Source organism: Lissotriton helveticus, chromosome 7 (genome assembly GCF_964261635.1).
Source record: "Lissotriton helveticus chromosome 7, aLisHel1.1, whole genome shotgun sequence".
Lineage (NCBI taxonomy): Eukaryota > Metazoa > Chordata > Amphibia > Caudata > Salamandridae > Lissotriton > Lissotriton helveticus.
The window spans coordinates 380,157,408-380,182,034 of NC_136068.1; the positions used below are offsets into that span (position 1 = coordinate 380,157,408).

Consider the following 24,627-nt stretch of genomic DNA (forward strand, 5'->3'; position numbering starts at 1 on the left):
GACAATGAGTCAGTGGTCTGACATGAATCAGTATTGGCAAGAGGGATCTGGAAACCAAGATCGATGGGTTTTCATCTGCTCGACGACTAGACTTACATCTATGAATCACTGATGCAATTCAATATATAGTTAAGCAAGGAAATACAACACATTCAAACGAATGTATAGTATTGAGTCTAACAGGTCCAAGAAAAGCCATAGAGGTGCCTGTGATAACATTTTGTTTCTTTGGCATGCCTTCTAGCATTAGATTGCATGTTATGTTATGTTAATACAGCTTACTAAAATACAAGAATCACCCCCACAGAGGTATCTCAGCGCTAACAATAAACACAGGCAAAACCAGACAGAGAACTTTTAAATAAGATTGTTTCAAGCAGTTTCCTGAATTTGATGTAATCAGGGCACCTACTGCAATAAAGATAATTGGCAAAGTTCAAAATGATGCCTATGCGTTATGTTAATGAATACACAAAGCGAAAACCCCGGCACTCTAATCATTCATGTGTACAATTTTGTATATGGATCTTTAGAGCTAAGACAACACCATGCAGATGAGTGAAACTTTCTGTCACAAGGATCATATTAAAGAACAGATTTTGTTTATTTGTTACAAATATTTATTTACTAATAGATATCAAGGAAATGATTCTTTCCTCAATAACACCACAACCAAAGTTTTGACATTCACAAAGGATGAGTTCTGTGATGTATTCAAAGTTCCAATTCTTTGTCATGTGGAATGAAAAACAGCCAACGCGCATTTCGTCTCCACCGTGACTTCCTCAAGGCTTACATCGTGTGGTCACAGAGCCCTGAGACACTTTTCCCTGGCTCTGAAATCCCGAAATGTGTGGAATTCTTGGTCCTGGCTCGCAACTTGATAAAAGCGGATTGTAATGAATGCTTCTGGTCCCCTTCTCTCCTATTGTGTCCTGGACACTGGAGCTCAAACAGTCGCGTAAAGAAACTTGAGAAACTTGGAGGGGGCCCCCCGTGTCCCAGCCCACCACCTACCACTTTGCCCTACCACGGGTAAAAATTCAGGACAGGAGGTCAAAATTCAGGACGTAACTTCGGGACAAAATATACGTTTTACAGACACATCAGAGGAGGTTGTGCAATAGTATATAAGTAAGCACATCCATATGCAAACATATTTAACCATTTGCAAACCTGCCATAAATGTGTTAGCATAGGCTGGGGCTCCTGAAAAGCCCATTGATGCCCCGGTTTTCTGCAAAAAAAAATTGGGATTGCCAGCTGAAATAACTATGGAATAGTGAAATAACTATCCACCACCTCTAGTTTAGCGACACACTGGATCAATACATCCCACACCATACCACAACTGAGATATACAGTATTAGAAGTGGTAGAAAAACACTTAGGGACAGATCATAACGTGGCACTTTCCCGCAGAGAAACCTTTTGGATTAAAAAATTAGGCACCCTCACACCGGGGGGGCTCAATGACCAATACGAAATGTTATGCTTTTTATGATCTGATGAATCAATATGTATATATATCCAGTATTAACATAAATGCAATGTATCACCATGAACAGAAGAATATGATTTGATGTTGTATGCATTGTTACATTGTAAATATGTCCTCTATTATCGCATCGTTCACATTGTAAATATGTCCTTTATTGTCCTGTCAACCTCGAAACTACTTAAGCTGAAGTGTATACGTAGGAATTCACAGCAAATAGTAGATGATATGACCTTATGCCTGTTGCCTGAATATCATCTGTAGGATTGCGTATGTTTTTACTTTTCACTTATTATGTTTATTTTATTGAATCTTTTATTCATATCATTTAATCCATCATCTGACTTATTTTGCATGCACACTATGTAACATCCATAGGAAAGCCTCCTTTACAGCACACCACGAAAACACGTTGTACTAAAGTGTTGCACTATTAGACGCATTCCCCGACACATGTGACACATGTCATACATCTCCGCATTTAGTTCACACGGCCCCGAGCCTTGACGTGCACTTCAGGGATCGCGGTATTTATTTATGGAGTGGGGACTACCCAATTGAGAGAAGCACTGAGATGCCAGGGAGTGTGACGCAACATGGCTTACCGCGTAAGACTATATAATTGAGTAGAGGACGGACCGGATGTTGATGCCGGAAGAAGTTGGAGATCTAGGGTCAGAGCACGCCACCACAATTGAGGTAGGCGTCTGTTAAGCGTTCTCCGTTCTACCGGAGCAATTAGGAAACGGGTAAAGCAAGGGTTCGTTACTGATATATTCATTACTTTAACTTCCCAGTGACATTGGCTGTTTAAGCTTTGAAAAACCGTCGCAAGTAGGAAGAATCGACCATTCTTGGAAACACGCGTCTTTGGTAAGCGAGGAGATTTTTGCATATTTACTGCGCACGAGCAGTGTTTAGTTTCTTATAGCGACTGCTGACGAATAATTATCGCATATTTTTCTAGAACCGGATGATTCCAATGAGTCCTTGAGATAACCAACTGCAGTGTATGCACGTTGGGTAAGCCGAATTTCTTTACGCAGCTGTGCATGTGTTTCACTCGGTTTAAAGGTAGCGTTTGTGGTCTACACTTGTTTAGGAGACTGGCATTCACCTACTAGAAGGAGACAGCAATCGCTTAATGTCTGGTGAAGGCTCGTTTAATTTCACGAGGTTGAGAGAATTCACGCGTGGCAGTAGGCTTTTCATATCACCATGGAATCTAGTGTGGATTAGTGATGGGAAATAATTTAAACATTGGTTTTCATACACATCGTTTATTTTGACACTCATACCCCCGTTATGGTTATCATTTTTACAGTGCCTGAAAACAAGATTGAAGTGCTTAGAAACTGAACAATTATTGAATGTCAAGGACCAGTATTGAATGAAAATTACCATCCCCTGAAGAAGGGTCCATAAGGGACCCGAAATGCATTGGGATATGTTTTGATATGTATAATTTTTACATGAGATTTTTGTGTAAAGCGTAATTACTGATACATGTGAAAGATAACAATGTATTGAGTAAACTTTTGATTTCAGATGTACAATTTTGAATTGTCTAATATCCATTAACCTTGCTGATTGCACCAGTAAAAAACAAGTACTACCAATTAGAAATGAATCATTGTTAATTTAGTGTTTAAATTGGGACAAGTTATGATAAAACCAGCATTACTATTGTGAAACCTTACAGGACTTAGGTTGAGCTCCCAGTCCGACCTGGGTTGGACCAGGTCCTTACAGTGCGGGTACACACTGCCATCATATCAAGGGTACACACGGCAATACCTCTGCTGTACCCTTCATATGATGGCAGTGTGTACCCTTCATATGATGGCAGTGCCTCTGCTACACCATTCATATGATGGCAGTGTTGACGGTGTCTGCTGTACCCTTCATATGATGACAGTGTATGACAATGTCTCTGATGTACCGTCATGTGATGGCAGTGTGTACCCTTTGGTGGCAGTGTGTACCCTTCATATGATGGCAATACCTCTGCTGTACCCTTCATATGATGGCAATCATATGAAGGGTACACACTGCTATCATATGAAGGGTACACACTGCCATCATATGAAGGGTACAGCAGAGGCACTGCCATCATATGAAGGGTACACACTGCCACCAAAGGGTACACACTGCCATCACATGACGGTACAGTAGAGACATTGTCATACACTGTCATCATATGAAGGGTACAGCAGACACTGTCATACACTGCCAACATATGAAGGGTACAGCAGACACCGTCAACACTGCTATCATATGAAGGGTACAGCAGCACACATTGCCCTCACATCACAGGTGTACAGTACCTAAACACTAACCAGAACAAGTGCTATATAAATGCAGTTACAATACAATACAATTCAATACTGGAGCAGCAGCGCACACTAACATCACACCGAGGGAAGACAGCCATCCCAAGAAGTGTGCCACGGTTGCAACACACACTGCTATAACACACTGAGGATTAAGCAGCAATACCGTGCTTTTTTTGCAAGCATGCTGGTGCAGAGGTGCACTTTATCACGAGAAGGGAAGGTTTTCACTTGTAGAGGGACACTGATGGGGCACTTGTAAGAGGTGTGTCCTGATAAAAACGGTGAACCATATTTAGCACAAGGAGAACAGACGAGTTTGCACGTACATTAGAAGGGAGGGAGTGCTGTATGACAAGCGCACATGTGCCCGGTGAACACAAGATAGGTACAACACTTTGCAGCACTCTATGAACACCTTCTGTGTAGCACAGAGGTTCATGGGAAGGGTTGTGTGGTTGTAGTGTTTTCACACGGGGGAGGTTTAAGACGGACAGTGTTAATGGTGGGGGCGGAGGTGTTTATTTATTTATTTATTTTTATTTTTTAATTTATATAGCGCAACAGCTACCCAACAAAGGGTTTCCCGGCGCTAATGATTCAGTAGTGTTTTACAGGACAGGGCATTTTCAGATGTTAAACAGCCAAGTTTTTAAGGCTTTTCTGAATTTCATATAGCTCCCCTCGTTACGTATTGCGTGTGGCATAGCATTCCATAATGAGGGTCCAAGAAAAGCAAAGGATTTTCCACCCATGCGTGATAGTTTTATTTTGGGAATGACAAAGTGATTAGCTGTTGCAGATCGAAGAGTCCGGGAGGGATGATAGGGACGGACTAGTTTTTGTAGGTACTTGGGAGCATTTTTGGTGGAAATCTTATGCATAAAGCACAGGGATTTAAATGTAATCCTATTCTCTCTTCTCAACCAGTGTAACTCCCGGATATATTTGGAGGTTGATGAGGAAATAGGGATTTTCCATAACAGTCTCGCCGCCGCGTTTTGCACTGTCTGAAATCTGCGGATCGTTGCCTTTTTTGCCCCCAAGTATAGCACATTGCCATAATCAAGCCTAGATGTTATTAAGGCATTGATGACCGTTTTTCTAGTGGATTCGGGTAGCATCCAGCAGATTTTTTTGAGCCACTTTAGTATTGCAAAGCAAGTGGCCGATGTCTTCACAGCTTGCAGGTGCATGTTCAGGGAGTCATCAACGATGACACGTAAATTTGGGGCTTGCGAAGCCGGAGTCGGGGGAGTGCCCATTTCAGATGGCCAATGTTGGGGTCCCCACAATTCTTTATTTTTACCCAGGACAATTAACTCGGTCTTATCACCGTTCAGTTTGAGAAAGTTTTCCTGCATCCACCCTGCAATCTTTCCCAGTCCTAGTTTTAAGGTGGATGGAGTATCCCTTTCTGCAGAGGAAAGGGAGAAAAGAAGCTGAGAATCGTCAGCATAGGAAAACATTTGCAATCCAGACTCTTCCACTACTTTAGCAAGTGGGCTCATGTATAAATTAAAGAGTAGGGGGCTCAAAATCGTGCCCTGAGGTACTCCATGCTTAAAAGTCCGGGTGTCTGAACAGGCAGATTGAGAGAAAACTTGGAATGTACGGTTTTCCAGCAATGATTTAATCCAGTTGATGGCTGCACCACGAATGCCTATGGAGTGGAGTGTCCGCATAAGTGCCGCATTTGACACCGTGTCAAATGCGGCACTAAGATCTAAAAGCACAAGTGCCACCGTTTCTCCTCTGTCCAACATGGCCCGGATGCTCTCTGTTACACCTAACAAGGTTGTCTCCGTAGAAAAGCCTGAGCGAAAGCCTGATTGAAGGGGGGGTAACAGGTCATGTGTAGTTATGAATTCCGTAAGGGACCGGTGAACGTGTTTCTCCAGAATTTTTGCGAAAATGGGCAGAAGGGAGATAGGCCGGAAATTAGAGGGCAGATTTGGGTCAGCACCAGCTTTCTTTAGCAGCGGATGAATCATTGCGTGTTTCCATTCATCTGGCACATATGCCTCCTGAAGGGATGCATTTAAAAGGTCGGTGATAATGGCCATAGCTGCCCTGTTAAGTTGTTTTAAGACTGAGCATGGCAAAGGGTCTTTAGGAGAACCCGATTTGATCGTATTGAGTAACTCTATAACTCTTGCTATCCCTTGTAACTATAAAATACTGAGACTGGATCGCCCTCTGAAAACGGGTGGCGGAATTGCCGTGGTTTATAAAGATGACCTAAGAGTTACAGTCTTACAGGAACTTAGCTCCCCAGATATTGAAATTTTGATTTTTAAAATACAGTCCTCCCTTAAAGAGAATTATAGAGGTGCTTTAATCTATAGACCGCCTGGCCCATGCAAGAATTTCACTATTCATTTAGTTGAATTACTTGCCCCATATATCAAGAATGATGGTGAGTTCACATTAGTTGGGGACTTTAATGTCCACGGTGAGAGACCGGATTGTAGTGAGGCACAATCACTGATAACTGATCTATCATCATTAGGCCTGACATTGAAAAATAAGGGACCTACCCATCAGGCTGGGCATACCTTAGATCTCATTTTTTCCAATGTGCAGACGATGTCATGCCCCCCTGCTACTCAAGTGAATTGGACTGACCACTTTATGGTGGAATTTATTATTCCGTCGCAAGTACCCAACATTATTTGTCCCAGGTCCTTACCTTGCGTTCGCAGACAATGGCACAAAGTCACTAACTCCAATTTTGGAGGAAATTTTAATCCCCCTGTGTTCCGACCCTCGGATGACATCGAATCTGCCCTTAGGAAATTCGAGGATGAAACCAGGAAAACGATAGATATAATTGCCCCACTAAAATCTTTCAAACCTAAACCAGTCAGGAAACAAGAGGTGTGGTTCTCTGACCACCTAAGGACTCTCAAACAAGGAGCTAGGAAACTAGAAAAAAGATGGAGAACATCTCACCTCCCAGATGATAAGAGCAAATACTGGAGGGCTCTCTCCTCTTATCATAAGGCTATACGCAGTGCCCGGAAAGCGCATATTACCACCCAAATACAAGAGGCAGGAAACTCCCCCAGAGTTCTTTTTCAAATTATACAAACTTTTGCCAAACCCGCAGCGTGCGAAGCCCCGGATATGTCATCCCAAAAGCTGTGCGATGAAATCTCCTGCTTCTTTATCAATAAAATTGAGAAAATCTATGATAAAATATTATCTACAAATCAGAATTCACTGCCTGACATAACACCTCACTCTAATCCCTCTGATCCTATATCTGACTCACAGTCGCTGGACTGCTTTGCCCACATCTCACTGCAAGATACACTGATGCTTATAAATCAGATTAAAAGTGGGAGCCCAGAGGATGTTATCCCTGCTAGACTAATGCCCTCTCTAGATGTACATCTAAGTCCAATGATAATGGAATTAGTAAACCTCTCTCTCACCTCAGGTATTGTCCCCAAGGAATGGAAGAGAGCACTTGTCAGACCAATAAGGAAAAACACCCCCTTATCATGGTCTGACCTGACAAATTTAAGACCCATCTCCCTGTTACCTTTCCTGGGAAAAATAATAGAAAAACATGTCAACCGCCACCTCTCTGCACATGTTGAACAAGTGCAGGCCCTGGACGAATCCCAGTCAGGATTCCGCCCGAAATACAGCACAGAATCCACGCTATTGTCTGTTACAGATGATCTCCATGTCTACCAAGACAAGGGCCTCTCTGTCATCTTGGTCTTGTTGGATCTGTCGGCAGCGTTCGACACCGTGTCTCACTCAATCCTGATTCAAAGGTTGTCGAACGCTGGCCTTAAAAACAAAGCCCTGGAATGGCTACAGAGTTTCCTGGCCGATCGCACCCAGAGAGTCACCATGGGTGCATACCGCTCAGTGGAAAATGAGATTTCTAAGGGGGTGCCACAGGGCTCTTGTCTGAGCCCTACGCTTTTTAATATCTATTTGGCACCCCTGGCAGGAGTATTGCGTAGACACGGCTTTGTCCCCGTGTCTTACGCAGATGACACACAGCTCCTGTTCCCTTTTAAAACTCTTTCCACTGAGGTCAGGAACTCCTTCTCATCTGGTATGAGAGAAGTGGCCAGATGGATGGCGACCAACTATCTCCAGTGTAACGTCAGCAAGACGGAGATCATGCTGTTCGGGGAGGCTAAGATACTGTGGACCCCAGAATGGTGGCCTTTGGAGCTGGGAGCAGTCCCTGAACCAAAACAGGTCGTGAAGAACCTAGGAGTTTGGTTCGATCACGACCTATCACTAAAGCATCATTCCACCTACATCTCAGGGATATGTTTCCACACCATAGGCTTGCTATGCAAAATCTTTCCTCTCCTACCGAATTCAGTAAGAAAAACCCTCGTGCAGGCACTGATTCTGAGTCGGATCGATTATTGCAACGGCCTATTACTTTCTGCCAATGAAGGAGTTTTGGATAAGCTTTAAGTCATCCAGAACACGGCAGCCCGCCTGGTTCTGAATGCTCCCCCCAGAACGGCCTCAAAACCCCTTCTTGACCAATTACACTGGCTCCCAGTCAGACAAAGGGCAAAGTTTAAGATATGTTGCTTGATTCACAAGTGTTTGAATGGACAAGGACCTATTTATCTCGAGCGGAAATTTGTTCCTTATGTCCCAACAAGATCCCTTAGATCAGGTAATAGTCTTCTTCTGGTGGTCCCCCATACTAAAAGAGTCAGACATGGAGGCAGAGCACTGTCTACCATGGGCCCCAAGTTGTGGAACAGACTACCTCTTGCTCTGAGACAAATCAAAGAGCATCTAATATTCCGAAAAACTTTAAAGACCATTCTGTTTAAAAATGAAATCTAAATACTCCTCCCAACTGCATGTTTCTGATTACCGGTCAAAAGCGCAGAGATACTCCTGCCGGAGTGATTCAAGCGCTATACAAACTCATAAAAAGAAAAAGAAAAAAGAAATACGATATCGATGTTAAGCATAGGCCAATTTTCTAGTGTGACAGAAGAAATATCACGGACGCTAGGGCCTAGTGTGTCGGTATGATTGCTCTGTCTCTCAGAAAAGGTATTAAGAACGTTCATGTTTGCCTTATTTTGTTCATTTTGTGCTTGTTCGATGCCCTGATATATTTTATCAACTTTATTTACAAAGAAAGTAGCCAATTGGTCACACTGTGTTTTATTGAGGTCAGGTGGGGGTTGTGAAGTATTTGAGCCAGCCAGCTCTTTCACTATTTTAAAGAGTGTTTTAGATTTATTTAGGGCCTCTGTAATTTTGATACATACAAATTCAGCTTTAACTTTACTGCACATCGTTTGATAGTTTGTTAATTTTATTTTATATTCTTTCTTGGCTTCTGGAGAATAGGTCTTCCTCCACTGACGCTCAGCGTTTTTACATCTGTTTTTTTCTTGCTTTAAAATCTCATTAAACCATGGAGCAGGGGGGCGGTGATTGTTACCTTTTAATTTCGTTTTAGGTAAACATGAATCAATGGCTGTCATAAGCCATTCTTGAACTGATGTCGATAGATTTTGGACCCTTGACTTAGTGCAAGGTATGTGAGCTTCCAAAAAAGTATTGAGAATGTCGATGTCTAGTTTTTTCCACTTCCTAATGACATGGGTTGGAACTGATGTTTTGTCCTTATTCGACAGTTGTACTCGAATTGAAAATTTGATAGGAAAATGGTCTGACCAGGGAACAGGTAGGGCAGGAAAGGTGACGATGTCATTATTGTTGGAGAAAATAGGATCCAACAAGTGGCCGGCAATATGCGTAGGTCCAAAATTTTTCAGAATCAGGTTGAGGGACGCTAAATCAGCTATAAATTCAGTGGCAGTTATACAGTCCCCTTTGTCCAAATGCAGGCCCAAATAAAGAAAAAAAAGAAAACTCAAGCTCACAAGTACTTGCGTAATTTCTTTTGAGTGCGCCTTCCATATCCTTTTCAAACCTGCTGATTGCATTGTGCCCAGGGACAACGGGCACGGGAAGTGTGCTGCACCACCACCACTTTTGTTTTGAACTATTGTCTTGGTTGTGCTAAACCTTGGTCGTGTTGTCCTGTTGCTTTTGTTAACACGCAGGTTCAAATCACCAATGATTGTAAAATTTGCAGCTTTCATTACTAAGGGGCCGATAAGTTCTGACATGCTTGCCAACCAATTTGACGTCGCTCCTGGCGGTCGATAAATAAGTGCTCCTGAAAAGGTGAAATTTGGGGCGAGTATAAGTTTAAAAATAGCATCTTCACAACCTGAACATGGGAGTCTGTTGAATTCACAATTGTAAGCTTTTTTAAAAACAATTGTTATTCCTCCACCTAACTTAATTTTCCGGTCTAGTCTCGTAATGGCGTATGAGTCCGGAAGAGCCGCAACAATATCCGGTCCGGAGCTTTCCTGAAGCCATGTTTCAGTTATGAACATGGCGTCTGGTGCCTGGTCAAGTAGTAAATTGAATATCTCGGTTTTGTGCTTAGGTAGCGAACGACAGTTCAGACTGAGAAATGAGAATAATTTTGAATCAATTACTAACTCTATCCTCCATAGCTTTCGTCCCTACTGAGTTAATGGCAAGTATGCAACTTTGGCATGCATCTTTCTCCCTCCCTAACTCCAGAAGACTGCAGGAAGGTAGTCTTGGGGGTCTCAGAGCCTGCAATTGCTCAGAGATATATTTTATGGATAAGGGTGCAGACTTAGGTTTATATAACTTTCCCAAAGATGGTACCTGCAGTAGATTCTTGGGATGAAGTGAAGTTTGTGCCATGGCCCTAAGGCGCGTCCGAGGCGCGGACGGGCGCAGACGGGCTGACTCTGGGGTGACTCCGCGCCTCGGACGAGGCGCGTCCGCCAAGCGCGTCCGCTAGCGCGGAGAGCGTCCGTTTCCTTATGTAGGGATGGCTAGAGCGCTGTCAAAGCTGCCGCCTCCCACCCAAGATGTCTGCCGTTGGGATTATTTCCCTTGGTCTCGGTACACAGCCTTAAAATCTGCTGTGACCGTCAAAGTGCGGGGAAAGGGATAAACGAGGGCAGAATACTAAGGTATGTGCAACTAAATAAAGAATAGAATTTAAATTATCGCCGTCTAAAATTACAGTTAACACACGCTCGTACTCAGCAAGTTAACACACAAAATTCAGCAGCAGTCTACCTCCCGGCTTATCGCCTCAGGAGGGGTCCAGTTCAATTAAACAAACACACGAATCTCGCGTTTGTTCGCAAATGGGCTCCTTATGTAGGGATGGCTAGAGCGCTGTCAAAGCTGCCGCCTCCCACCCAAGATGTCTGCCGTTGGGAATACTTCCCTTGGTCTCGGTACACAGCCCTAAAATCGGCTGTGACCATCAAAGTGCGGGGAAAGGGATAAACGAGGGCAGAATACTAAGGTATGTGCAACTAAATAAAGAATAGAATTTAAAATATCACCGTCTAAAATTACAGTTAACACACGCTCGTACTCAGCAGGTTAACACACAAAATTCAGCAGCAGTCTACCTCCCGGCTTATCGCCTCAGGAGGGGTCCAGTTCAATTAAACAAACACACGAATCTCGCGTTTGTTCGCAAATGGGCTCCTTATGTAGGGATGGCTAGAGCGCTTTCAAAGCTGCCGCCTCCCACCCAAGATGTCTGCCGTTGACACAGGGCAAGGATAGTGTTTCATTCTCAGGGCGGTAGGGGTGTGTGTAAACGGGGAAGGGCGATGTTTAAGATTGGGAGGAAAGGGTGATGTGCAGTCCAATACCATGCTTGGCACACTGAGGGAGACTTCACTTCCTAAAGACCATTGCTTGGTGTTTTGGAGAGGACTTTTCATGAATGCCAACATTTTAGAACAGGAACGTGGGGAATTTTCCCCCCAGAAATCAGAGGAATATATTTTCCATTATGAATTCTAGTGAAGCTGACGCAGTTTTAGACCGGAGACAGGTAAAGAAAAGCCATTATTTACTTCAAAGGCAGAGAGACTCCCGTCTGTTGGGATGTGTGACTTCTAGCTGAATTAATTCCTGGAATATGTACGGACTTGAGGGTCAGGGAGGGGGTCAAAACATGCAGAAGGTATCAATTACGCAGGGCATTTGGGAACAAGCACAGGGTGAGACAGTGGCACACAGGGAACATAAACAGTGTTTAACAAACGGGAATGATACCATGCACCGCTGCGCACCTTCTGTTTATCGCACGGTAGTGACGTCACACCCAGCGCATGGAAGTGAAGCTCGCACAGCGCTGGAGAGGGGAGTAGTGTAAAAGGTGCAGTACTTAGCACAGTGGCGCGTCTCTCAAACTCAGTCAGCTAGAGCATCCCTGCACGTGACGTCACGCTCAACGCCATGACGTTACGCTCGCACAACGCTGGTGAGGAGGATCCTACCTTCACTGTGATCTCCGAGGCACTGGCAGCTAAATCAAACTGAATCTGATGGATGCCCAGCAGCACTTTTGTGCAGACCGCACTTGTGCACCATTTCATTTATTAAAGTGAGTGAGGGGGCCCCTGGAGCGGGGCCCCCCGCTCCGCAGGGGCTGTGGGGGCCTGTGTTACGCCCCTGAGCTCAAATACACATCTATTTCAAGCGCCGCAAATACATAGGCCACAGTCAATATTAGTCTGCTTGACTGATGTTGAATCGAATATGGATGTAGATAAAATCCGAAATACAGTAGTTTAGATAACCAAACCCTTGAGGTACCATAACCAAGACCATTTAGTGAATAGAGTTTCCGTCCTATGCTGAAGACAAATGAGTTGAAGTATTCAGGGTACTGTGATAAGACCCTGTCGACAGAACAGCAACGGCTCCGGTAGTCTTCTCCCGTCAGGTTTCTCTCATCTGCATAGTGTTGTCTTAGCTCTAAAGACCCATATACAAAATTTTACATATGAATGATTAGAGTGCCGGGGTTTTCGCTTTGTGTATACATTGAACAAGTCACTGTGTGTCTTGTGTTTATCGATACTCTAGGTAGTGGGGTATCTTACCCTGAGTGGCACCTACTAGACTTTTGGTGTATAATACACCTATGTGACATACTATCCTTTAGTGTAGTTCCTATATTCCCAATAGGCTCTGCACATTGGAATAACATATACTATAGTTTAGACGTAGGACTGAGGTCGACTAGGTCTCTATCGTATATATTAGACTTAATTGTGAGTGCCAGCTAGCTCAGAGGTCACTAGAAACTTTCTCGAATTCACAAGAAGGGATACGTTTCTGACAACTGCATAAACATGACAACTTTGTTTCCCAAGAATAAGAAATCAATCTCTAGAGTCGCAGAAACAATAGATGGCTATTTTACTCAGTCAATTGTGCATGCTTAGTTTCACCAAAGGTCCTGAGAAAATAGAGAGACGGGCGTTTTCAATAAAAAGTATTTATTGAACAGTCTTCTTTCTCAAGCATAAGAAATGTACTGCTACAATCGTAATACCGGTTATAAAGTACAAGGCATATAATACGAAAAGTGTTATAAAGTAGTACTGTAAAAGCATGATATGGTTTCTAAGCCATAAGTTGCCTAAAACATATAAAATCCATACAGTGATAAAATAATGACTAAAAGTACTCAACTGGTGCTTCTAAAATATGCCTACCCCGATGTACCTAACCTAGGTCTTGTACAAGGGAAGAAGTAAGTGAGGAGTAGCTCAAGTTTAGTATTTCTCTGCCAAGAGTCTGTCCAAGAATTCTCTAAGGGTCTAATCAGCTCCGTACCTTGGTTTTAGAATGAAGGAGGTCTTGTATCTCTTTCTCAGGACTCAATTTCCCAGCAACCCGCAAGGGTAGCCTGGAAACACTGGAGCTGGATTTCTCGGCAGGAGAAAAGACAGCGTCTCTCAGTGCATCAGCTGAAGGGTCGGCTTCCTTCGGCACTTTCTGCTGCAGGGCGTTGGGCAAGTGGTAAGTCGATCTGCTCCAAACCACTGTGTGTTTGTCTGGGCAAATCTAGGCATATTTATACTTTGAAGTGCCGAGTTTGACGTGTGAGTGGACTTAATGTTGTCATCAAACTGCATCAAAGACTCAGTTCTTCGAAAAGTCCATGATTTCCTAGATAAATTAGTATTCAGGCAAGGGGAAGTCCCTAGCTGCTGAAGGCGGGTTTCTCTAAGAAATCGTTGTTGATTCTTAGAAATTAGTGGTAGTAGCCATGCCGTATGTGGGCTGCATAGGCTCAGTCTAAATATGGTAATGATTTCTAGGAACCACTAGGGTTAAATGATAAACTAGACCTAGGCTGTTTTTTGTGAATCTCATCAACAAGAGGAAAACTTAATCATGGTTGTAATACAAACGCACTGTAATGTTAAATTCTCGCGACATAGATGTAAGCTTGAAGTTATAAATGAAGAAAGCAGGATTAATGGTGTATAGCATATATGTGACATCACACAAAAGATCTGTCCACCACCACAGTATCTAGACTAAGCATCAAGATCTCTATAAGGGTTCTACAGTAAGCCTTACATACACCTTCATCTTAGTAACCCAGGAACTTTATCCTTATATTTTAGTTTCTCACGAATAAGGAGGAATTCTATAGTTCAGATTATTGAGCTTGTTAGCATCCGCGATCATACATATTTTATAGTTACTCATCTTTACGACCACTAAAAATCTTCATTTATTCCGATAATCTGTTTTGCAGATATTGAGTGCCATTTTTGTTTATTTTTTTAGTGGATTTATTTATAACCTTGTCTACCCGCCGGCACCCTATAAACCGTGACATTACGGTTCAGTAGTATATATCATACACTACAAAATGGCCGCCGTCTGGTAACATCGACTCAAGCACGTTCGTGATCAGCGTTTTTGTTTATTCCGGTATAAAGTCATGCGAGATTTTAGGCACTCCGTACACGGATTTTCTAATATCGAGAAACGCGGTTCATTTTAAGCGTTTTTTGTGTCTTTACAGGTAAGCGTCAAGCAGATGCTACACTTGAGATTTTCAACATCCTAAATGAGCATTTTTGAGATATTTACGAGATTTTGTTTTAATGTTTTTCAGATCTCGAAAGAACTACACATTTAAGGTATTTTGTCCATTGATCTCTTTGTATGCTTAACGAAATGTCTATACATCGCGTTACGCTTCGAGTACTCTAATGCGGGTTTCATACATTTGCTTTGCTTTTTCAGATCTCGAAAGAACAACACATTTAAGGTATTTTGTCCATTGATCTTTTTGTATGCTTAACGAAATGTCTATACATCGCGTTACGCTTTGAGTACTCTAATGCGGGTTTCATACATTTGCTTTTGGAAACTACAACTTTCATTGAGATCGTTTAAACTTCATAAAGACAAGCGGAATTGCTAAGGTACGATCAGTAGGTTTTTGTGTTTGTCGTGTAGGCTACATTGCTTTCGCGAACGACTATGCAGCTTTAAAGTTTACTCAGTAGAAATCTGATTCAGAGACATGCGTCATCTACTTAGATGTTGGATCATTGTCTATTAGGACGTAATGTAATGAATTACAGCATTTTATAACCTAGGTTAGTTTAGATTATCCTCACACATAGAAGATTTCTCACTAGCATTGATCCATAAATAAACCAGTTTGGATATAGATTAGTCACACTTCAATGTGGTTCTCAGGCAACATAGCTACATAGGGAACAGAGTAGGTATTATCTATGTCAATAGACTATGCAGATGCAGTACTAATGATGTTGACAATAGACAGTTTTGAACCTAAACAGAGGGTAACCCAGGTGGTGTACTCAAAACACAGAAGTGGCTTACTAGAATGTAAATATGTGCAAAATGTGATATGATCTTATTGACAGAAATAACACAAGAATGTTCGTTATCTTTCACAGAGGCCCCTGAAGAAGGGGCAATGGTCCCGAAATGCATCGGGTCAATCAACACAGCAATCGTCGCATATTGCTAATGTATTTGTATGAATTGCAATACAAAATGTTATATATTGTACACATGTGAAAGAGCAATTATCGTCATGAGCTTAAAATCATGTTAAAACTTATATTATCTGAAATTGAGTTGAAGTAAAGAGATACTTTCAAACAATAAATAAATAAGTCATCAATGACATATTAAATTGAAGAGTGTGAGTAATTTGAGACAGAAACTAGAATAGTAGAAAACTAAGCCCAGAGCTGTGCGCTCGGTTAGGTTGTGATACCCTTCACTAACCATCAATAAATGATTTCTATGCCTATATAAGGATCGAACAATCTATACCTATATAAAGGCATGAATCGGGAAAAATTACACTAGAGTCCTAGATTCATTTACAACAATCCAAATGTACCAGTGTCTGACAATTTTTCTTTGAAGTGCGACAGTGTAACCACCACTACCTTGTGTGCCCCTTTGAGTTATGGTTATGATTTATGCTTTCTGGTTATGGCCGATTGCTAGACCCCTAAATCTATAATAACTCTATAAGATTAATAATAACTTGTTACTGGTTTCTCATATAGCAGTGCATGGTGCACTTCTAAGCACTGTAAATAACAGATGTATCTATTACCAAATGTAATGGTACACAATGTACCAGCCTCAGAAGAATGTAAGCTGAGTAGGCATTGCCAGTATTACCTCATGACCTTCACATCCTTACATGTTTCACAACAAATATTCAAATCTCTGAGCCATCTTGAAAGCTGTATTGCAGTAATCATGGCTAAACATGGAACTTATCTCTTTTGGTGGTTCAGGCACTTCTTTATAAAACCACTTAGAGTGTGGTTCGGAGGTAGATTGAAACTTACAGGGTGAATTTAGATGTATCCACTACAAATGATTATGGGGATAAGGAATTTAAATCCATTCATAACAGATGTCTTAAGTTAATGGGTTATGTATGTAAGTGTTTCCAGATTTAAATATGCTGCAGTTGTTTCAAGACATAGCGGATATTGCATATCTCTCAGTTCTTGTTACAGCTTGCTTATATTGCATAAATTCAGTGTAGCAAAGTATTTTTTTCTTCGTGGTCACCATGGATCCCTTACCTTTTTTCTGATACAATGTTTGCTAATAGAAGGACTTTGTGCACCATGACACTGCTACTTAGTGCCACAGTGTATGTACTCTAACCCTAAAATGGTGCTGTTCAAATTGTTTTATCTCAATTCGTCTATTTCATTTTCCTCTAAGCACATGGTGGAGGGTGCAGAAATGTCATGGAAGTTAAATGTATGATGTAGGCTGCAATTTATAGTTACATTACCCACATACATGACAAAAATATATATCTGCCAGGAGCACCACTGTGCTCTTGTTGGGCTGCAGTGTAAAATCACTTCAGTGACACAAAGAAAGGAACAGCGCCTTTGCCATGTATTGAAACCAATTTTCATATATTAAGACACACCTAGAGTGTGCCATATCAACCCACAGGACACACAGCGTATTAGACATAGTGTCCCCTCACAGTGACTGAACTTCAAAACGTTGTTTTTACTGAGTAGTTTGAGCTACATTCCCATGAAGAGGCCTAAGAATAATTCAAATTCTTAATGTATATATTTGCTTGAGAAAGCGCTAGCATGTGATTTAAAATTATTTTCCACTCAGTTTTAAAAAATGTAATATATGGTGTAGGCAGCTTTTTGATCACCGTAATGGAAAATCAACTTCAAAAATTGTACCTGGTACTGCCCAAGCCAAAAACTAGGAAAAAAACAGTTTTGCCACTCATCATCTTACCTCCAGAGACTCAATGCACATTCCCAGCTGGAGCCCTTTAGGGGTGCAGGAGTGATCAGAAAGAACTTTCCCAGCAGTTGGAGAAAGTGGAACTTAATAATTTTTTTCCACCTTGCAGGATTAAGACAAAGGACTGAGGATTGCCTAAAGAGATCGCAGCCTAGGAGAGCAAGAAAGCCAGGTTTCACTCACTCATAGGTGATCTGAAAGGCCAGCAAATCTACCCCCTCTCTTTGGAAACCCTCAAAATACCAAGATCGATGCATGCTTACTGGAGCAACAGAAGACACTCAACACATTACACAGAGCAATGCAGACAACAGCACGACTAACCAAGTGTCAAACTCTATTAAACAAGGGCCCCAGAGCACTGGACCACAAGAGCTCATGAACACGCAGGGTGCCACTAACTTAGATCTGAATTTTCAAGCACCTAACAATCTACGTACCCTAAAACAACAGAGAGAAGGGTCCCTTGCAATGACACCTAAGGATCAAACCTCTGAAAAGAATGGGCAAGCAATTCAATGACCACCCAGTCCTACCGACTCCAGGCATTGGCCAAACCGGAAGCACTGCCTCCAAGCAAGAAACAAGTATTCAGGAAAGTGGGGTCGCTACTCTACCTCCAACAGCTTTAGATCAGGCCAGGCTCGCAGACAGTGCTTAACGACTCAATGGGAACCAGAGGAAAGCGACTACAGTACGCTAGCGTGCTTCAAGGAGACCCAACATGAAGAACAAAGCCAAAATCTACAACACTTAACGCATGCTGCAAAGCAATGGATCAGCCCAGCCCAGCTCCCAACACAAAGTCCACTGTGGTTAACACACGTCAGTCCTTTAAAAGTGAACCTAGGGAGGCACTCCATGCAAGAGCAAAAGCCACATTGGCCACACACGGTTAATCCCTCTGTTTCCATCAAGGCTCAAGGACAATGCAACATAAAAGCTGAGAAAATGACATTGCCCGCTTTACTGCCCACTCTAATTTTCTGCCCTACATACAACTCTTGAGGCCCCTGGCACATTTTAAACAGGTAAAATATACTCAAAATCTGCTTGTCCCTCCCAGGCCTTGACAAAATAAATAGCAAGGACGTGGACTATGTGGCTTTCTTGCCACCCGGACCAGGTGAGAACAGGGAATCTACTGAAACATGCTTCCATGAAGCAAAAATCAAGGGCCGTATACTTAGTACCAGTGCCCTGCTGGAAGAGTGGGTAATCGATTTGCTCTCCCCAACCCTGGATAAATATCCTCACCTCTTGTTCCAGCTGCCATCTACAGATACCCGGGATGCCCACAAATTCATGAGAACCAGTCAGTTAGTGCTAACAAGTGGAAAAGGTCCTTCTTATAATTTTGCAACAAGCAAAACGAAATTTTAAAATCACCCTATCAATGATACACGGACATAGGTGTTCCGGTTCAACATCGCCAAGTAACACGAACCTTGATTGGCTCATGGTTGCTTCCCACAAATGCTCCTAGCACTCCCGAGCTAGAAACCTATTTATGGATATTCAACATAAATGTCTCCAGGAGACTTGTAGCCTTGGAGAGACACCTCTTATAAGATACTCACAATACTTCAAATCTTTAGTAAAAAGTGGAGGTAAAGGTATGCCTAAAGGTGGGTTGAGCATGTATGTGACCCTTAACAAAGCTATAAATGCAACTGAGTTGGAAATAAACTCTCCCCTTACATAAGCATTACTTATCAACAAATTGAAATCTGAGATTCGTGACATTATGGTCCTGGTATCGAATGTTTATTTGAATCCAAAGGGCGCCCGTATCCAAATGGCATTTTCATCTTTGGAACATGCACTGCTCGAACTAAATAGCGGTTATTGTGTACAGAACGGATGGTAAACAGCGACTTCAATCTAAATCTGGCAAACCACCGTAAGATCAGTAAGGAAGCACATGCCCTGTGTACACACTGGAAAATACCCGCGCAGACCAATATGCAAAGCTTGAAAGATCTGATCACCAGCTGCTGTCAACATTTGAAGCAATGTGACTTAGAGCACTAAACTGGAGGTTTGTCACGGACTGCCCAATGGCAGCGACCAGTAAATCTAAGTCAGCAAGGTTAGTGCTGGATTGCGTATTTATCTCTTTTCACCTAACCCACAAGGTTGCAATGTTTACAGTAGAAGACTGATGAGAAAACGACCATCAGCCTTTAATGGTAGAGATTACAAAGACAACACCTATGTTGCACAGAGGTGTAACATAGGCTATGAAGACACAGGAACAACTTGGAATCAGCTAAGATGGACTGAAGCTGCCCAAGAAAAATATGAGCGGTGGAAAAGGACCAAACCGCAGAGTACGTGGAAACCACTGAATCCAATGACTGCCTGGAAAACCATGTTAGTAGATCTAAAAAGGAGCAAACAAATAGCACCATTTTCTCCACAACATTTAGCCAAAAGCAGATGAGACAACAGCACTCTCAAACACCAGAGGCGGGAATTATAGAACCACAGCAACACAATACCTTCTGTACTGTAAATGTTGTATTTATTTTTCTCAATAAAAACTTGTGAAATATTTTTTTTTTTTTTTAAAGCAGTGAAGACAAAGCAACACTTAGAGCACCCGAATCTCATTTGCCTACATTCAGAGAGCTTAGGGAAAAGTATTAAAAAAAAAGCAATTTGGGAGACGTGTGCAAGGAATGAACAAGACTGGATTGAACTTCTTCAAGCCTGTAAATGAAAAGAAAAACAAAACTCTACAGCCCCTGATTAATTAGTTGGAGCACGGCCCCACCTGAGGTCACCCGACCAATAATTTCGCCGCTTCCGGCTTCGGGCCCATATATTTCAATTCACCATATACATTGATCAGGTGACTTCACGCTCTACTACCAATTTGTGTGATTTCCCTACTGTTATTCCTCAGCGTACCCGACTTACCATCCACCGACACGGGTACCTATGATCACAATGGATCAGGGAGCTAGCTGTAAAAGGAAAGGCAGCAAAATACCAACCCAAATAACATTCAAAATCCTTGTAAAATGACCACGGACAACTGGAAGTTTTAAAGTCTTTATCTAAAGTTCGTTCGCAGAAATCATTAGATTCACAAGAATAGGACAATCAATAATCAAGATAATGAAAAGTACATAACTATAGAGAAATAAAGTCAGGGTAATCATTGAAATGCAAATATGAGATGCAACGGGAAATGATATGCATTTAGGGCAAAAGTTCTTTAGACAGTTTAAGTAGGGACGTTCTAGACCATATCAGGAAATGACAAACTGCAATGCAAAATATGATTTCTAACAGGTAGGGTAACATGGGAACACGTTATGAAAATATGCAATGACTTTACGTTTCAATGGTTGCGGCAAAAGCATGGAAAATTAACATGTGCAAAGGTATGTCTTTATTAAAGCAAAAGACAGAAAAATAGAAAGGTGCAAGGTTTAAAGATTTCAGAGCAATATTTACCTAGACTGGTGTGGAAACCAAACCCTGGCCACGGGTCAGTTAAGGACAGGAAACCCTCAAGGAAGGATACCCCTCAATGGACAGCAGGTGCAGAATGGACACCCAGGACAGGACAGGAAACCCTCAGATTAGGAATCAGGACAGGACATCAGGACAGGACCCTCAGGACAGGACCAGCACCCGCAGTTCGGAAGCAACGCCTGCGCTCCACCCTCTCTGCAGCTATCGATCAAGACCCCGATTGGGTCAGCGAACTCCCAGCAAAGTGCTCCGCCAGCACTTTAAGGTTCAGTAAAACCTTAGTCTATGGTCAATTTCGGACAGAGTGCTCCGCAGCTCTCTGTATCTTCAGTCACCTATTGAGTGCGTTGGGTCAGTGACAGGTCAGCTAAACCAGACAAGTCGGACAATTTCCCTAGGTGAACCCAGGGTAGATCAATCAATCAATCAGGTCATTTATAGAGCGCACTACTCACCCGTAGGGTCTCAAGGCGCTGGGTGGGGGGGGGGGGTGCCGTTACTGCTCGAACAGCCAGGTCTTGAGCTTCTTCCTGAAGGAGAGGTGGTCTTGGGTCAGGCGCAGGTCGGTCGGCAGTGAGTTCCAGGTCTTGGCGGCCAGGTAGGAGAAGGACCTTCCTCCTGTTGTCGCTCTTCGGATGCAGGGGACGGCGGCGAGGGCGAGGCTGGTTGATCTGAGGAGGCGCTTGGGAGTGTAGAAGTTGATCCGGTTGTTGAGGTAGCTCGGGCCTTGGTCGTGTAGGGCTTTGTGTGCGTGGGTGAGGAGCCGGAAGGTGATTCTCTTGTTGATCGGGAGCCAGTGCAGATCTCTCAGGTGTCCGGAGATGTGGCTGCGACGGGGGATGTCGAGGATGAGTCTGGCCGAGGCGTTCTGGATCCGCTGTAGTCTCTTCTGGAGCTTGGCGGTGGTTCCGGCGTAGAGGGCGTTGCCGTAGTCCAGTCGGCTGGTGACGAGGGCCTGGGTGACCGTCTGCCTTGTCTCGGTGGGGATCCACCGGAAGATCTTACGTAGCATGCGCAGGATGTTGAAGCAAGACGAGGAGACGGCGTTTACTTGTCTGGTCATGGAGAGGGAGGAGTCCAGGATGAAGCCCAGGTTGCGTGGGTGGTCCGTCGGTTTGGGTGCGGTGCCCAGAGCGGGGGGCCACCAGGAGTCGTCCCAGGCGGAGGGCGAGGAGCCCAGGATGAGGACCTCCGTCTTGTCCGAGTTCAGTTTCAGGCGGCTGGTCGTCATCCATTCGGCTACATTTCTCATCCCTTCGTGCAGGTTGGCTCTGGCGGTGGCGGGGTCGTTGGTCAGGGAGAGGATCAGCTGGGTGTCGTCGGCGTAGGAGATTATGTTGAGGTTGTGTTGGCGTGCGATGGCCGCGAGGGGGCTCATGTAGACGTTGAAGAGGGTGGGGCTCAGTGAGGATCCTTGAGGGACGCCGCAGATGACTTCGGTGGCCTCTGACTTGTACGGTGGTAGGCGGACTCTCTGTGTTCTTCCGTCGAGGAAGGAGGTGATCCATTCCAGTGCCTTGTCCTGGATTCCGATGTTGCCGAGGCGCTGTACTAGGGTGCGGTGGCAGACAGTGTCGAAAGCCGCGGAGAGGTCCAGGAGGATGAGGGCCGCTGTTTCTCCGTTGTCCATCAGAGTTCGAATGTCATCGGTGGCAGCGATAAGGGCCGTCTCGGTGCTGTGGTTCGCTCGGAAGCCCGACTGTGAGGGGTCGAGGGATCCATTCGTCTCGAGGAAGGCGGCCAGCTGTTTGTTGACGGTCTTCTCGATGACTTTGGCCGGGAACGGGAGGAGCGAGATGGGACGGTAGTTCTTGAGGTCGGTGGGGTCTGCTGTGGGTTTCTTGAGAAGAGCGCTGAGTTCGGCGTGCTTCCAGCTCTCAGGGAAGGTGGCGGTGTCGAAGGAGGTGTTGATGATGTCCCGCAGGTGGGGTGCGATGACAGCGTCGGCCTTGTTGAAGACGTGGTGAGGGCAGGGGTCAGTCGGAGATCCGGAATGGATGGAGTTCATTGTGCGGATGGTGTCTTCGGTGCTGATCGGAGTCCAGGTGCGGAGGGTGGTGGTGGGTGGCGTTGTTGCGGTTGTGGCTTGCGTTGGTTGGTTGCTGAAGCTGTTGTGTATGTCCGTGATCTTGTTGTGGAAGTAGGACGCGAGGGAGTTGCAGAGGTCTTGCGACGGGGTGATGTCATTGTTTCCGGCGTTGGGGTTGGAGAGCTCTTTCACGATGTTGAAGAGTTCCTTGCAGTTGTGTGCGTTGTTGTCCAGTCGGTCCTTGTATGTATTTTTCTTGGTGGCGCGGATCAGTTGGTGGTGTTTCCGGGTGGCGAGCTTGAGGGTGGTCATGTTGTCCGTAGTTGGTTCCCTTCTCCAGACTTTCTCGAGGGCTCGACAGTTCTTCTTGGAGCTCTTGAGTTCGTCGGTGAACCATGGTGTTTTTCTGCTGCAGAGTCTGCTGGGTGGGGTTCTCAGAGGGGCGAGTTCGTCTGCGCAGTTGTTGATCCACTTCGTGAGGTTGTCGGCGGCCTGGCTGGGGTTCGCTGAGCTGGCGGGAGGGTGCTGGCTCAGGGAAGCGGTGAGCTGGTCGGCTGTGATCTTGTTCCAGCTTCTTCGGGCAACCTGTTGCTGGTGGAGGTGGATCGTTGTTCTTCTGAAGGTGAAGTGGACGCAGCTGTGGTCCGTCCAGTGGAGTCCTGTTGCGTGGCTGAAGGTGACGTCTTTGCTGGATGAGAAGACGGCGTCGAGTGTGTGTCCGGCGAGGTGGGTGGGGGTGGATACCAGCTGCTTGAGTCCGAGGTTGGCGAGGTTTTCGAGCAGGCTGATGGTGTTCCGGTCGTTGTTGTTCTCCAGGTGGAAGTTGAGGTCCCCCAGGAGGATGTAGTCGGCGGAGGGGAGGGCGTGCGGGCTGATGAAGTCGGCGATGTCCTCGCAGAATCGTGTGCGTGGACCTGGGGGTCGGTAGATCAGGGTGCCTCTGAGGGTGGTCTTCGGGTTGGTGTGGATCTGGAAGTGCAGGTGTTCAGCGGTGGTTAGGGTGTCGTCGGTGTTGGTCGTGATGCGGATGGTGTCTCTGTGGATGATGGCGATGCCTTCTCCCGTCTGGTTGGCGGTGCGGTCCCTCCGGATGATCTTGTAGCCCTCTGGGATGGCGATGGCGATGTCTGGGGCTGAGGAGGCGTTCATCCAGGTCTCGGTGAGGAAGGCAACGTCAGGGGCGGTGGTGTCGAGGAGGTTCCAGAGTTCTACGGCGTGTCTGTGGACGGAGCGGGTGTTGAGTAGGATGCACTTGAGGTGGTTGCTGCTGGTGTTCGGCTTGGCGGGTGCAGGGAAGGTCCGGATGCAGGTGAACTTGCAGGCGTGGCAGCTGAAGGGTCCGTGGGTGTGCTTCGGGGCGGCTCGATGACATCCCGGGATGCGGCCGGTGTTGAGTGCGATGAGATCGGCGGCGGTGTAGGTTCGTCGGGTCGGCTTCCGTCGGTGGGGGCCAGGGGTCCTGGCGCTGGTCGCGGTCCGGTCGCGGACGGGCGCAGACGGGCTTAACTTTGGCGCGCCTTCGGCGCACAATCGGCGCGCCCGCTGCGCGTCAACGCTGCGCGTTC

The 24,627-nt window shown here is 44.7% G+C and overlaps 1 protein-coding gene across 1 annotated transcript in view; it reads left to right on the top strand.

The window, feature by feature from the left end:
* FAM83C (family with sequence similarity 83 member C) overlaps window positions 1-24,627 on the top strand; it is a 299,208-nt gene that overhangs the window by 153,841 nt on the left and 120,740 nt on the right. The window lies entirely within an intron of this gene.